This window comes from Cannabis sativa, chromosome 5 (genome assembly GCF_029168945.1).
Source record: "Cannabis sativa cultivar Pink pepper isolate KNU-18-1 chromosome 5, ASM2916894v1, whole genome shotgun sequence".
NCBI lineage: Eukaryota > Viridiplantae > Streptophyta > Magnoliopsida > Rosales > Cannabaceae > Cannabis > Cannabis sativa.
The window spans coordinates 15,205,263-15,221,996 of record NC_083605.1 but is presented as its reverse complement, the minus strand read 5'-3'; positions in this window follow the sequence as shown (position 1 = coordinate 15,221,996).

Genomic DNA, 16,734 nt, shown 5'->3' with positions numbered 1-16,734 from the left:
AAACTTGTGGCAGAGGAGATGGTTGAGCAACTGGAAAACAACAGAAAAAAGGAACCAGAAATCACAGATTATGACGAACTACTAATCACAGATCCGCAACATCCTGAAATAGAAGAAGCACAAATATACAAAGACAAAGAAACATTGCAGAGTGTGCTTGGTTTCTATGCAATTAGGAACAACTTCCAATTCAGAGTTAAAAAATCATGTGCAAGAACATACAAGACTTGTTGTTTGGATCCAAAATGCAAGTGGGCACTAACAGCATCCAGAAACGGGCCAACAAAGTCATTCATCATTCAAAAGTACGACAGAAAGGTGATACACACTTGTGATCTAAACATCAGATTTGCCGACAAGAGACAAGCTACAACGAAATTGATTGGAAACTACATCAAGCCACGGTTTACCAACATAAAAACAACTCAAACGCCCCAAGACATCAGAGGAGAAATGAAACACAAGTATGGGGTGAGAATGAACTACACGAAAGCATGGAGAATCAAAGAGCACGCGCAAGAAGAATTACGAGGAAAAGCCAACGAATCATACAGGCTGCTGCCCAGTTTTTCGCACATGTTGCAAAAAACTAATCCCGGAAGAATAGTGCACATGCAAAGAAAGGATGACAACAGCTTCAAGTACTTGTTTGTCGCACTGGATGCATCAATAAAAGGATGGAAGAAATGCAAACCTATAATAGTTGTTGACGGAACTTTCCTTAAATCAACATACGGAGGTACATTGCTCTCTACTTGTACACAAGATGCAAATGGGCACATTTTTCCACTAGCTTTTTCTGTTGTGGATTCAGAAAACAACAACTCATGGCAATGGTTTTTCACAAAAATAAGAGAAACATATGGGATTAGAGAGGAACAGTGCTTGATCTCAGATAGACATGAGAGCATAAGTAAGGCAGCTTGTCAAGTATTTCCAGAAATCACACATTGCTATTGTGTATACCACCTGTTAAGCAACCTAAAAGCCACCTTCAAGAAGAATGCAAGCAAGCTGGATAAACCATTCTTCGCTGCAGCCAGAGCATACACAGAGAGGAAATTTGAATACCATATGTGCGAGTTGGACAGCTTGGACATCCGTGTAAGACCATATTTACAACAAGTTGGATACCACAAATGGTCAAGATACCACTGCAAAAACAACAGGTATTCAACTATGACTTCAAACATTGCTGAATCTCTAAATGCAGCAAACTTGGCAGCTAGAGAGCTACCAATCACAACACTGATGGAGTCATTGAGAGCATTGATGCAACAATGGACATACACAAACAGGGAAAAAGCACAGAAAACAACAACATTTTTAACACCTACAGCAGAGAAGAAATTAGTCGACAACTTTGTGGACTCATTGACAAAAAATGTAATGAAATGTTTAATATTTTAGTTGCATTATAGTTTCTTAATAGTTTGTTTTCCGTTGTTATACATATTAACAGTTTTATAAATTTACTTAATCCGCAGGTAAAACCAATAAACGAGACCATGTTTGAAGTCGTTGAACTAACCAGATCATGGGTCATCAACCTCAAGGAGAAAACATGCAGTTGCAACAGATTCCAACTTGACGAGTTACCGTGTGCTCATGCACTTGCTGTTATAAAAGAGATGAACTTGAATGTTTACAACTACTGTTCAGGTTATTACACCACGAGAACATGGCTTGAAACATACAGCGGCTCAACATATCCGGTACACAATCACACAATATGGGATGTACCACAAAACATAAAAGATATCATTGTTCTGCCACCAAACCAAAAAATAAGATCTGGAAGACCAAGGAAACGAAGGTTTTTATCTGAATGGGATACAGAAAAACATAACAGGTGCAGCAAATGTGGTCAACACGGACACAATCGAAAGACATACAACAATCAAACAATAAAATAGATACATATGAAATATTTGAATTGTTTAATTCTGTGTGCAAATTCAAACAGGTTGATCTGTGATGTTCTAAATACATGGGATCTCATTTTTATGAAATTTGAAACAGTTTTTTAATAGTTGCAAAATAGTTTTGTTACAGTTGTGACACTTTATAAATATTAAGTACCGGAATGACTTCTTCTTTACAGTTTTAAAAGCAATCAGGCAAGAATTGATAAAACATATCTAAAATAAAGGAAAAAGGAGTAATGGAATATAAAGAATAAAAATACATTCATAGCACAATTTAGAAATATAAAAACATTGTTTGTATTCAGTTGGTTAATAGTTTCTCCATAGTTGTGCGACCGTATATAAAAACTTGAACAATTAAAAAAACAAACAACTTTGGGAAATACAAACCTATACAATAAACATATTATAAGGAGTAAATGTCAAATATCCTAAAAGTTTTAAACCAGGTACATAGTATAAAATCAAATATAATACCTACATTCAACCAATAACACTAACTATTGTCTGATAATAGATTCAACAAATAACAGAAAAGAGTCACAAAATTAAAAGATCCTATTTTTTCAATTTAGAAGCCTTAGAAGACTTGCTTTGCTTCTCATCCTCGCTATCAATGCTTTCATCAATTTTCCTTTGGCCATATGAGAAGAAAAGTGCAGCAAGCCGGGTACGATAAACTTCGATGTCAAAGTCCGCAGGGACATCCTTTCCGTGGATAAAGAATTCGGCAAATGCAGCAACATATGTTCCGCAATCACTATAAAAACAGAAGAAAAGTAAACAGTTTAGAAACTAAAAAACAACATAAAATAAACTTAAAAGAAACACTCACTTTTTCTGCTGAGACGGCAGACCACTAATCTCCATGATTCTTAAGGGAGCTGTAGGGTCAGAACCTGAGGCAGGAGCTTGTGACCTATTCTTCCAGAAACAAAGTAAATCGAAAAACAAAGGCAGCAAAACAGAATAAGCCTTCATGGCATTCCTAGCAGCAGCATTCATTTTCGCAGTCCTCAAAGAATTATACAGAAACAGAATCCCTTCATTGAAGTCAAGACGACTAAACACCCAATGACTTTCCCTTCTGAGATTGATGATGAATAACACATGATCGGCTTCATACCAAGGCTTGGAACAGGGAATGCGCATACCTCGGCTGTAATGCGCTATTGGGTGGGCAGCGTGAATGTGTGACATCTTAGTCTTCATTGACTTGGCCTTGTTATATTTGTGGTACAAAGCTTGGATGGAATCATCAAAGAGACAATCAGTAGTTGCAAAATTCAACGTCACAGCGGAAGAATATTTACCTTTTTTCTGAAGGTAATAGAATATGGTGTTCATATGCTGAGAAAAAAAAACAACACAGAAACACAAATGAAAAGGTTGAACAATTGTTAAAAAACTGTAATACAGTATCAAAACTTAAAAACATTTATAAAGCAACTGAAAACAAACTATCATAACTACAATAGAAATTGGAAACTTTACCGAGTCGTTCATAAACATGTCGCATGTAGCCAAATAATAAAACCAAGTTTTATCCTCAACATAATCAACACCTAGCCTAAAACCCGGGGTAAATTTCTTTGCGCCATCTTCATAACAATTATAATGCCTAAAACAACAAAGAAACAGCAAAAAAATAGCATTAAAACCAGAATAAAACTGAAAAATAAAACATAGTACAAAAACAGATTTAATAAAAACAGTCACCTAGGATGTTTAAGCAATCGTTCACCAATCCAAGCGTCAAATTTTGCCTCAATCTCGGGAGATACGGGATCAGCAAACGCATCATTAAGAGCATAAAGGCCCTTCACATAAGTCACCATTTTGAAATCCCTATCATCGCCAGCTGATTGAGAACCTGAGGACATAAGCTCCATTGGAGTGCTCCCCACATCAGCAGACCCGAAATCAACAAAAGGAGATTTCAAGGCCGGAGCACGCTTCCTCTTATCCAACAGAGGTGTATCAGAGACAGTGTCCTCAGTTTCTTCATCAGTATGAAGGGCATCTGACTTTTGACCAACAACATCTGGATTGGGTGCGGGGACCTAAAAAAGAAAGAATGCATTAAAACAGTTGCAAAACAAACTAGAAACTATTGAGCAACCAAAAAGAAACCTTATTTTCTTGCAAACAATTGAGAATACACTTACATGGATTTTACCAACAGCCTCCAAGCCAGCCAACACAACTTGATCATCATCTATTTCAAGCTGGCTTAACCCATCAAAGAAATCGTCCCCCTTCAATTGAAACTCATCGCCCTTTGGCTTCTCAACATCCTTAACATTTTTATCACTCCCTGCAACAGCCTCAGATGGATTCACATCAGCAGGGGGAACATCAGTAACAACCTTGTCAGCATCATCAGCATCACCGCCAACTTTAACCAACTCACCACCATCGTCGGAGTCGAAATCAATATTTTCTGGATCAGGCAGTTGCTTCTCATCATCCTCAGCATCATCATCATCATCATCATCATCATCATCATCATCATCAGCATCATCAAAATCTTGAGTTACTAATTCATCCGATGACTTTACCTGCGTCAACCAACATAAATGAAACTTAAATAAAACAGTAAAGAAACTTAAAAAAAATATAAAAAAACCTAAACAATAAAATATGAATAAATACCTCATCAGAAGGACGACGATGAATGACATTAACCTTCTCCTGGATATCCTTAATTACAGTCATTACGGAGTTGAAATTAAGATCCACAAAACACCTCAAGGATATGAAGTCCTCGGCCAATGATGATTGATTCGAAGATGACCCACCCTCAAAGGATTTCTTCGCTACACCACGGTCATCAATAGATTCATCGAGAAATAAACCGTCAAGTTGAAGCTGCTGCCTCTCTTCATCAGTAGGACGCATGTTTTTGATCTTCAACTGAACAGCATAATCAAACATAATATGAAAAAAATTAAAACAATTGGAAAAACTAAAAATTAACAACATAAATAAAACTGAAAAGAAACAGTAAAGAAACTGTAAATTACCTTGTCCAAAGGTAAATCAAAAATGTTGCCCTTCAAGTCTCGAAGAGTTGGATTTTTGGTGACGATGGTGTTGCTCCAGTTCAGAATCCTTGGAATAGAAGATGAAACTCTCTTACAGAAAGAGTTCACCATTGCAGGACAACATTCATAAAACCAAACCGTAAAAACCCAAGGACATCCCAAAGCCCTATACCAGCCATCATATTGGCCTCCCTTCTTTGCCTTCCTATTTTTCATAATAATCCCATGCTGGATCCTACCTTTGAATGAGTCAATTGTCAATTCAAATGATTCCCTACCCCAACAATACTCGTCACACCGACCGCTATCCACTACATCTAGATCAAACTTAGACACTTTTTTATCAGGAGTATTGCTAAGAAGAAAACACTGAATGAAATACAAAACATCCATTTTCAAACCAAGAGACTCATCCAAACCCCACCGACTGCCCAAAAAAGCATCCTCGATGGCTTTGTGGTCAATAGTTTTTACACCACGGAAACATGTTTCTACCAATTGATTTGTTTCCTGTGAAAACAACAACTTGTTGCAATCACCGAAACAATCTAATCCAGAAATCAAGTAAAATTCCTCGGCACTAAATCGTATGCAACGACCAGCAACCTTAGCCCAAAACTCTTTAGGATTGGGCTGGAAAACTTCCCTTAGTAATAAACTATGTACGACTTGCGGATGAAAAACAAACTCAGGCATATCCAGAAAATGCCCAAACTGAGTTTGACGAAATATAGAAAGCAAATTAACAGATAAAGTGTTCTTAATATTATCTATCACGGAAAAAACACTGGTGCATACACACTTAGATCTATAAAAATCAGAAGGACTAAATTTGTAGTCCCAAACCTGCAACATAACGAAAATGGCCACAATAAATTATTAATCGTGAATAAAACAGTATGAAAACTGTAATACAACTATAAACAAACTACAAACAAACTACCAATCAGATACAACTACACAAAAATAAACAGCAAAGACCTGAAATCGTTTTGAAACGTAAAAAAAAACAGTAAACAACTAACCCTAAAGGAAATCGAAAAACACATCAAACATAACAACACAATAAATTTTTAATAGTGAAAAATACAGTATGAAAAGAACAATAAAACTATATACAAACAACGAACAAACTACAAAACAGATACAACTATACAAAAATAAAGAGCAAAGATTTGAAAATCGTTTTGAAACCTAAAATATAACAGCAAACAACTAAACCTAATGAAAATCGAAAACACCTCTAACATACCATTATTAAGCTATAAAAAAACTTATAAGAAACTACAAACGACTGATTAAAAACACTAAAAACGAAAACAAAACACAGAACCTAGAAGCACAAAAAAACACTGAAAATAAAGAAAACAAAACCAAATTAAAGAACAACACCCAGAGAAGAACCAAATGAAATGTTCAAAACCAACAATAAATAACTAAAAAATTTAAAAACATAAAACGAAATGTGAAAATGAAACCCTAAAATTACACAAAGCAGAATGAGCAAAAAAACGCCAAAATCTGGGGAAAGTGTAAATGTAGGAAAAGGGGGAAACGATAATGAAACTAAAAACCAACCTGAGTTCGATCTTCAGCAGATGCAAGAGTTTTTTTCCCATAAATTTCTGGAACTGTGTGCTCCTCCACGTTGAGCTTCGTTTTCTTCGAAGAATGGGGTCTCCCACGCTTGGGCAGTGGAGCATCAAAATCAGAATCATAGTCTTCAAGGATCGAGCGTTTACCCTTGGATTTGTTGGCCAAAGTTTTCTTGCCCATTTTCGATTTTTGTTTGAGAATTGGAGAAGGGGATGATGATGAACGAGTGATTGCCATCTTATAAATAAATTTGAAAAAAAATGAAACAGAGAGGGAATAACAGTTGATAAATCGTGGGCTTAGAGGGAGTTGAAATTTCGTGGATGAACAAAAAAGAAGAGGGAAAAACGTGATCAATAATGGGTGGTTAATCTTATGAAGGGAGGTTACTTGTATTCAAATCAAGTTAGAAACAGAGCGAAAAAATCGAAAATGAAATTGAAAGAAAATGAAAAAAGAGAGGGAAGAGAGTGGGAGTTGATTGATGAGTGATGGGGATAGCACACGTGTATGTGCATGAAATGATGACTAACTGGTATTTTTGTAATAAAACAAACATGGTAAGTAAAAAAGTTGATATAGGCGTGTAGGAGTATTTTTGTAATAAATTGTGTAAAATGAATTTTTCATGTAAAAATTTCAAGACTTATGGTATTCTTAATTAATAAAAGATAATCTATATCATTAATTTATTTCAGTTATAGTTTTGTGTTGTTGATTAGGTTGCATATGCTAACTTTATACAAAAATACAAATACATTAATATATAATTTATGCCTCTATATATCTTTATATATATATTAAAGGTGCCTATCTAACGGCATTTCTTGGTTTAACAGAATATACCTTAAAAATAAAAGAATATTTTGTTAAATTTAACGATGCTAATAGGTTTGATCTCCAGTTAACAAATAAATCCAATAATTAAACCCAAAAAATTAAACAATCTTTTTTTAAATTAAAAAAAATCATCTTACCCACATATCTCTCTAACAAACCGTATATCCCAAATTATCAAATCCAATTCTCTCGCTTTGGTTTACGATCAATGAAATACATACACTCAACTTTTTAAATTCCTCAAAATTCAAATTTCAAAATTAGAGCTCAAATTTTCAGTTTCTCACACACACACAATTACATACATGTGTAAATATACATTTTAAATATCTATATATACACGCAGTCAATTTCAGTTTTTATTTAAATGCTCAGGAGAGAGATGACTCCATCCAGTAATAAGTTTCAAGAAGAATTATCTGACGACGTAGATTCAACGAGTCTGTTGTGGATATTCTAGCCGTAAATCAGTGGTGGGAGATCAGAAAACACTACTACAATGTAAGCCTTTAGCTTCCCTTTTTTCAACCCAATTTATAAAAAGGGAAGCTAAAGGGGTGAAAATATCTGCATTGACATTTAGAGGCGGTTTTTTGGTAAAAACCGTAGGTATAGAATGTATATATATCTATGCCGTCGGTTGGGGTTGGGGAAAATCAGGGTTTTTTTATATAACCCTATGGCGTCGGTTATTAGGTATTAACCGACGCCATAGGTGCCACCTTTATTCGACACGTGGCACCTATGGCGTCGGTTAATACCTAATAACCGACGCCATAGGGTTATATATATCAGACCCTTTCTGCTTCGTCTTCCTCACTTCCTCATTTCACACCTTGCTGAACACCAAGAACAGCCACCCATAGCAGCCCCAAACCCACGAAAAAACTCTCGCCAACCACCACTAAAACAACCTCATTCTCCCTCATTTCTTAACCATTTTACCCCAATTTTGTCTTAAAATCTTCTATTTTCTATACCTAAACCCATACTGTAAAAAAGTTTAGTTTTTTCCCCCTCTATACCAAACCGAACCTATTATAAAGAAGGTGGTGGGTATAACTCCGGCCACCGATTTTAGCGGAGAAAACGTTGAGTCTCAACATCCATTAAGGTATAAATATGCTTTCTATATATTTTATTTATGTACATTGGTATTATTTCGTTTTTGTAAATTTTTTTAGATTTTTTTTATTTTATTAATATTATATTGTGTGTGTTCTAGAGGTGGTGGGATTTTTGTAGCATTTTATCGCCGATTGCGTTTATAAGGTAAATATTTATTAACTTGATATATAATATATATGTATATATTTTGTGTTTTATTATTGAATATGTGTTTATATATATCTTGTGTGTATATATTATTTGTGTATTTTGTGTATTTGTATTGTATACATATTTGTTGTGAATGAGAATGAGAGGTAGTAGAAATTTAATTAGTTTAGAGATAAAGTTTTTAAAATAATGGTAGTGTGAATATATAATTGATTATATATGTATATATATATATATTTATATGTTATTTTTAGAAAAATTAACTATGGAAATTAGCTAGTAACTAGCTAGTAACTTGCTACTTTGTTTAATAATTAGTAAGTAATTTAATAATTAAAATTTTAAATTAGTTGTATATTGCATTATGTTATAGGTTGTGTGGTAATATTTGAGGGTCGACATATTTTGGTGTTGATCGGATTTGCAATAGGTATATCCATTCGCTAACCTTTTGTTAGTATAATTAATTATCAATGCATGCTTAGTTGAGTTTGAATATCTTAAATATTCATCCGTAGTGAAGTAGGTTCTGCGAATACATGTACTGCGGTCGGATGGGTGGATAAATTTTGTATTGTTTATGTTAGTTTCTTTGTTCTGTATTGTTATATTTGTTTTGTTTGTTACTTTAGGCACTTTTAAAAATTTTGGGAACGTTCAATTACAGCCGTTATGCTGCCAAAATTTTGGTAGAATTTGGATCAAATTTTATTATAAAAAACATAAATGTTAAAGGAAAAGTACATAACATAAATAACTAGGTTATTACTCGCTAGTTGTAAGAAATTAGGTGACATAACACATTCATATTTGACTCAAAACATGTTCGTGTTAGTAGGTCTTTATATTTGACTCAAAACATGTTCGTGAAATTAGGTGACATTTGTTTTGTTTGTTACTTTAGGCACTTGTCTTGTATAATCTAATTGATGTGTCTATGCATTTATTATACTTAGTAGGTCTTTATATTTGACTCAAAACATGTTCGTGTTAGTAGCAAGATTATCAATGCCAAAGTTCATATTTGAAAGGTTCTCAAATTTTGTTTATTAATGGTGTTAGGAAAATGTTATTAATAGGTTTTAATTTTTTGGAAACGTTCAATTATAGTCGTTATGCTGCCGAAATTTTGGTAGAATTAGGATAATATTTGATTTTAGTTTCTCTTAAACTTGGTTGTTAGGATTTTATCGGAAGTGACTTTATCGGAAGTCAAGTACATAATTTTTGGTATAAGGTATGTTTTCCTTAACTTACTTTTATAAGAATATTTTTTATATATATTTAGATAATCCTTAAATACTTAGAGTAATTTTCGAATAATATTAATACATATGATAGATATTGTTCAGTCTTAAGGATAGATAATCCTTAAAATTATAAAAATAATAATAATATACTAGAAAAATACAAACCCATATTATAAAATTTAAATGTATAAAAATCTAAATTACATTAAAATTAAAATATTACACATTATTTTATTATTCAATATACTAATTATTATACAAAACATAACTTAAAAAATTATAAAAATAATAATAATATACTAGAAAAATACAACCCATATTATAAAATTTAAATGTATAAAAGTATTAAAGTAATAAAAATTAAAATATTACACATTATTTTATTATTCAATAAACTAATTATTATACAAAACATAACTTAAAAAATTATAAAAATAATAATAATATACTAGAAAAATACAAACCCACATTATAAAATTTAAATATATAAAAATATTAAATTACATTAAAATTAAAATATTACACATTATTTTATTATTCAATATACTAATTATTATACAAAACATAACTTAAAAAATTATAAAAATAATAATAATATACTAGAAAAATACAAACCCATATTATAAAATTTAAAAGTATAAAAATATTAAATTACATAAAAATTAAAATATTACACATTATTTTATTATTCAATAAACTAATTATTATACAAAACATAACTTAAAAAATTATAAAAATAATAATAATATACTAGAAAAATACAAACCCATGTTATAAAATTTAAATGTATAAAAATATTAAATTACATGAAAATTAAAATATTACACATTATTTTATTATTCAATATACTAATTATTATATAAAACATAACTTAAAAAATTATAAAAATGATACTAAAATACTAGAATACAAACACATATTATAAAATATAAAATATTAATAAAAAAAATACCTAATATACAAACACTTAGAGCAATGTAAATTTGTATTTATTTAACTTTTTAATTTAATTTTATTTATGCTTTAATTTAATTTAATTAATAATACAAAAATAAATTTAGATTTTTAATAAATGTAAAAAAAAAATATATATATTAATTAAAGCTGAAAAAAATTTTAGGAAACCCCTATGGAGTCGGTTATTTTATAAAAACCGACGCCATATGTACCCCTATGGCGTCGGTTATTTAATAATAACCGACGCCATAGGGGTACATATGGCGTCGGTTCATATAAACCCTTTAGCGTCGCCCTGATCAGCGTCGGTAGCGAATTTTGCGAAAACCGACGCTGAAAGGGCTTAAAAACTGCCTCTAAAGGGGGTTTTTATAGTAGTGAAATGTCGACGGAGTTAGAGCTCGAAGAATTCTTTACAGTCGCCGAGAAAAACATCCAAAAACGATTTCAAAACAAGTAACTTCATATAAGTTATATGTATAATTATAATTATATATACATGATATAATTCTTGAATATAAACAGAACAAAAACGATTTCAAGACAAGTAAGTTCAAATAAATATTCATGATATATATATATATACATTCCAAAACGATTTCAAGACAAGTAAGTTCAAGTATTTCAATAAATTCATAAACAAATAAATCGAACAATTCAAAATCTCAAATCAAGAAAATTAAAAGTTTAAATTTATAATCTTTACAAATATAAAAAACTTAAATAGATCTATTTACCATTGTTGTTGTCGTTGCTTAATTACTGAATTCTTAAACAAAAACTACTAGAACTTATATAAAACTAATATTTATTAACTCACATCTAGTATATATAAAAACAGGAAAAAAAAAAAAAAAAAGTCTATGTTAAGCCTTCAACGTTATATTTGAAACGTTATTATACATCATACCTTTTCACATTTTTTTTTACAATTAATAAATAATTATTATGGTGAACACATATGTACATATAAAAAAGGTCATTTAGACTGTAAACATGAAATGAATAGATACATTTTTGGTCGTTTTGAAATCAATTCTAAGTTTCTCTTACAAATATTATTTTAGTTTAGGCTTAGCATTTTATGGAGTGAAGTGACTCTATATATGTGAAGTTCATGTCCATTTTGCTTCAAGTTTCCTCATGCTTTCCCGCATGAACACTTTCTGGTTAATAGTAATTGTAAAGTAGACTTGAAGAGACTTATTGAGTGGATGTGATTGTTTGAATGTTTTAGAGAACTTTTCCACACCATCAAACAACTACCTTCCTTTCTTTTGTCTATGCTCTTCAGTGTCTCATGTGCACTGAGTTTATATATGTTAGCTACGACTGCTTTAATTTCTCACAATAGCTATAATTTTTCTATAACGTTCAGTTTGAATTGTCAAGCTTTGTGCCTCTGATATGCAATGTTCTTTGTATTTTTTTTGTAGTCTTTAGACTCTATTTTTTTTTGCTGGGTAACTAACATCTAATCTAATCCTTTAGAATAATAAATTATATTAGTGACTAATATATGCACACTTATTTATAAATACATTATGCATCTAAAAATTATCAATATATATGAAATTACATTAACAATACCACTATTATATTTATCATACTAATATAATAGAGAGTTTTCATGACAACAAGTCTACAAATGATACAAAAAGAATCAAGAAAAGTGTTAAAATTATTCTATTAATCAGTTAGATTAAAATTATATATGAATATATTTATTATTACAATATTCTATGATAATGTGGGGTTAGTTATAGTACCTTTGTTTTGTTAATTAATTTACTTAAATTTTATTGGATAGTATTATTTCTTTTTATAAAATAACTTTACTCCGCATTAGTTTTGTTGTATAATTTAGCATTAACTACAAAATGTATACCACTTAAATATACAAATAAAGCAAGTGATTATATAATTCTCAAAATAAAATTTATAGACAACAACTAAAACACAATTAAATAACTTTAGAAACCTAAAGAAAATTTAACATTTTTTTTGTTGTTGTTAGAAATAATATTATTTTTCTAAAAAGATGTACCTTTTCAATGAGGATTAACTATTTTTATTAATTACTAGTATGTTATTAAATATATTATTAAAAAAAATCTACCTTGCTTTAGTTATTTGATTGCAACTTATTTTATTTTTCTTTCCAAAATAATATATTTGAAAAGAATTAGTCATTCATATAAAATTAAAAGAGTTTTGTTTACACTTTAAAATGAATGTTTATGTATTTATAAATCTCTCAATATATATTAGATTGTTTGTATTTAATTTTTTTTTTTTTTTTTGAAATGTAAGAAACTGCAATATTATTATTTTTTATATAAATAAACTAATAAAAATTTAAAAAAATATATAATTCAATAATTAGGAAGTCCGCGCAACCCGCGGCTATTTTTCCTAGTATATAATAAATGTGAGTTTTCATCTTCTATTTGAATGTTTATAATTTTTTTTCTTTTTGTTTTTTCGGTATTCTATTTTCTTTTCTCCAGTGTTATGTAAAGATAAAAATAATAAATACACCAATAATTATATGTCACCTTTTATAGTGTTTTAGATTTTAATAAAGTACCCCTAATTTTTTTCAAAAATAATCTATATCTTACATATCTTATTTTTACTTAACGTAAGAGATTCAATTTTTTTTACTAGGCTTTTAATTGAAAATATAACAAATAATTCATAAAAAAAAAATCTTTTTCTCAATCCAAAAAATTAGGTAAAGTTGACTATTTATTCAGGGAATAGTAAACATATTAAAAATATTTATTACAGTAAAATATATTTAAGACACGTTACGTGTTTTTTAATCATTGTACTAACCTTTTTTAATTAAAGGGTTTTACAATAATAGTATAATTAAGGAAGAATTTGTAATAATTAAAAATTTATTAAAATAAACTATGTTTAAAGGTTTACGAATTGGGTTTCTAGTTCTAATTACAAATAAAAATACATATATATATATATGCTATAATAATCTAAATGAGTAATCTAACAAAAAATTATAAGTTGCGGCAGCTAATCTCCCATAGCTCTTAGCCCTCTAAGTCTAGGCCGTCAAATATGTACAATCTTCATTGGAACCCTCGAGTCACCACTAATTAATTTTGTTATCCACAACCTACACATTGTGAAGTACTGTGAGTCGACAGACTCTGTAAAAAAAGCATGCATAATACATTGATAATATTTGACTTGTACCTGAGCATCCATACATAGTTACCACAAGTCTACTAATTGCATCTAAAGTGTCAACTGAGCTCTGAATGTTCGTACATATAGCATGATTAGCCATAATACCAATCTAATCTTAGTACTCTAGTAGTACTGATGTTGGTAGCTTTATCTTACACTATTCAATATTGCTTAACATCCTAGATATCAATATCTTTGTAACTCTTTGTGCACACATATTTGCTCGCTATATGGCAATATCATATATGTATAACTAAATATGTTCATATGTGCATTTGAATACTTTTCTTACTTGGTATCCAGAATTATGTGTGCAGCAAACCTAAATGGAATTATGTTTAATGATTGGAAGTTCTAAGTCACATCAACAATAAACTGCTAAGTGTCTATCTAAAAAATTTCTTAAATCTTAAATATGTAATCTGGGGTTTTCTAATCGATCAATAGAGTGAAAATACCCTAAATACCAACAAAATATAAAAATTAGGCTATCCTCAGGACTAACCAACCGGTCGATCAAATCTATAAATTGTTGCCCCAATTCTACACCACCTTAGCTGATAAACAAAAGCCATAATCGGTTAAACATTTGGGTTTTGGAACTGGTCTTAAACAACCGGTTAATCGAATATAGAAACAAGTTAACTGATTTTGCAAACAATTTCATAAACTTGATGGATGTGTCTTCTAACAAAGAGCAAATAGTGATGAGTCGATGGAGGTGACTTCTGTCGATGAGCCAACAATGATGTTGTATGAGGACAGTCCTTAGGTGGATGATGGCGTAGATAGTATTACTATAACTCTTACAATTTTTACTCTTTTAACTTGTGGTTTTGATAATTTATTTTCTGACCTTCCTTTTGTCTATGAAGCTATGTCATCTACAACCTTACCTTATATTACAAAAAGAAAGATTTTCGCTCCTGGTGGCCAATTTCCTTCTAAGGATTAAAAGATGAGGTCGTCCAAAGACACCAAGATGATGCCTCCTCCTGCTTGTCCAGACCCGACGCTAATAAGTGTCGAGTAGAGATACGAGAAAGAATTATAGTTCCAAAAAACTCGTCCTACTTCCACTACTAGAAGAAAGGACTTTAGAGGATGTTATTTTTGTTGAAAAATAAAAAGAGTTTCCATATGGTTATTTATCAATTTTAGGTTGGAAATTGACATTCATTATTGGTTATTTCACAATAACTGAAGTCATGGGAGCTGGCTTAGGCTTATATAAACCCCTATGGCACGAGTTATTAGAAAATAATCGACGCCATATGTGTTGATTTTTATGGTCCATATCCAAGTTATAACAAGCGGAAGTAGAATTTGATAAAAAAAAATAATTTTTATCTAATATGAACCATAAGCCCAAGGATCTCAACATAATATGTATATGTATAGATTAAATCTAAACTAATGAAAGAAAGATTATACCTCTTTAAGCCTAATAGGGTATCCTTGCTTCTTTTGTATAATTATCGATCATCTAATTCAAGAACTTTGTTGAAGAATCCACACATTGATCTTCCAAGCAAGCCTCAACACTCAAGAATAGAGTGTGCTATTGGATCTTAATTTGGATGAACAAATTTAGGTATTACAGTATGTACTCAACTCATGAGATACTGTAATTGAGTTAGGGTTTTAATCTCACACGCACCTTAATAGATGTGGGTGTGTGAGACAAGAGAGAGAGAGAGAGAGAGAGAGAGAAAATCAATTCCTATTTTCTCTACTATCAATTTCTTTGTAACACCCTACTAGATTATGCATGTTCTCGTGATTTAAATACTAATTATACAATCTGTTGCTAATCAATGGGTTTATAGAAAAATATGTTTAATTAAAAAATTTCATAATTAACCTTTAAACTTTAAATAAATAACTTTATATAATCTGGGATCTCATCTTTAAAAGTTACAACAATACTACAAAATATTAACTACAAAAGCTGTCGTTAATGACTAACAAAATATAACCTGCTATCCCGAAGATCTATTGTAACGCCCTACTAGTTTAGGTGTGTTATCGTGATTTTAACTTAGTTGTGCAGCTCGTTGCTAATCAACAAGTTTATTGAAAAATTTGATTAATTAAAATTTATCTAAATACTTACAAATACCAAAATAACATATATAATCGGGATCCCGAGTATACAATACTTACAACTATTACAAAGTTTTACTACAAAAGTTGTCGCCCAACAACTATACAAAATACAACCAGTTGTCCCAAAGACTGTACTCTCCAGGCCTAACCGTCTTGTCATGTACAATCTCTACCCGCTCGCTCTCATGGCTGCTCAACTTTATCCTTGCCCTTACCTACACATGCAAACAATATATGTGAGTCGACAGACTAAGTAAGAAAAACATAAACAATAACAGAACTATAACCTGGGTTATAATTAGGCACCCATACACCTAACCATAACCCTATCCCTGAGTCCAACACGGTACTAAATTTAGAACGTTCCTACGACAATACTATCGACCATGATATAAGCCTATACTCGATACTCTAGTCATACTCTAGTCATACCGATGTGATAGCATCGATCTCGTGCTGGAGCCAAACATACACATATCGGTATCCAGTATAACTCTACATATACTGATACTG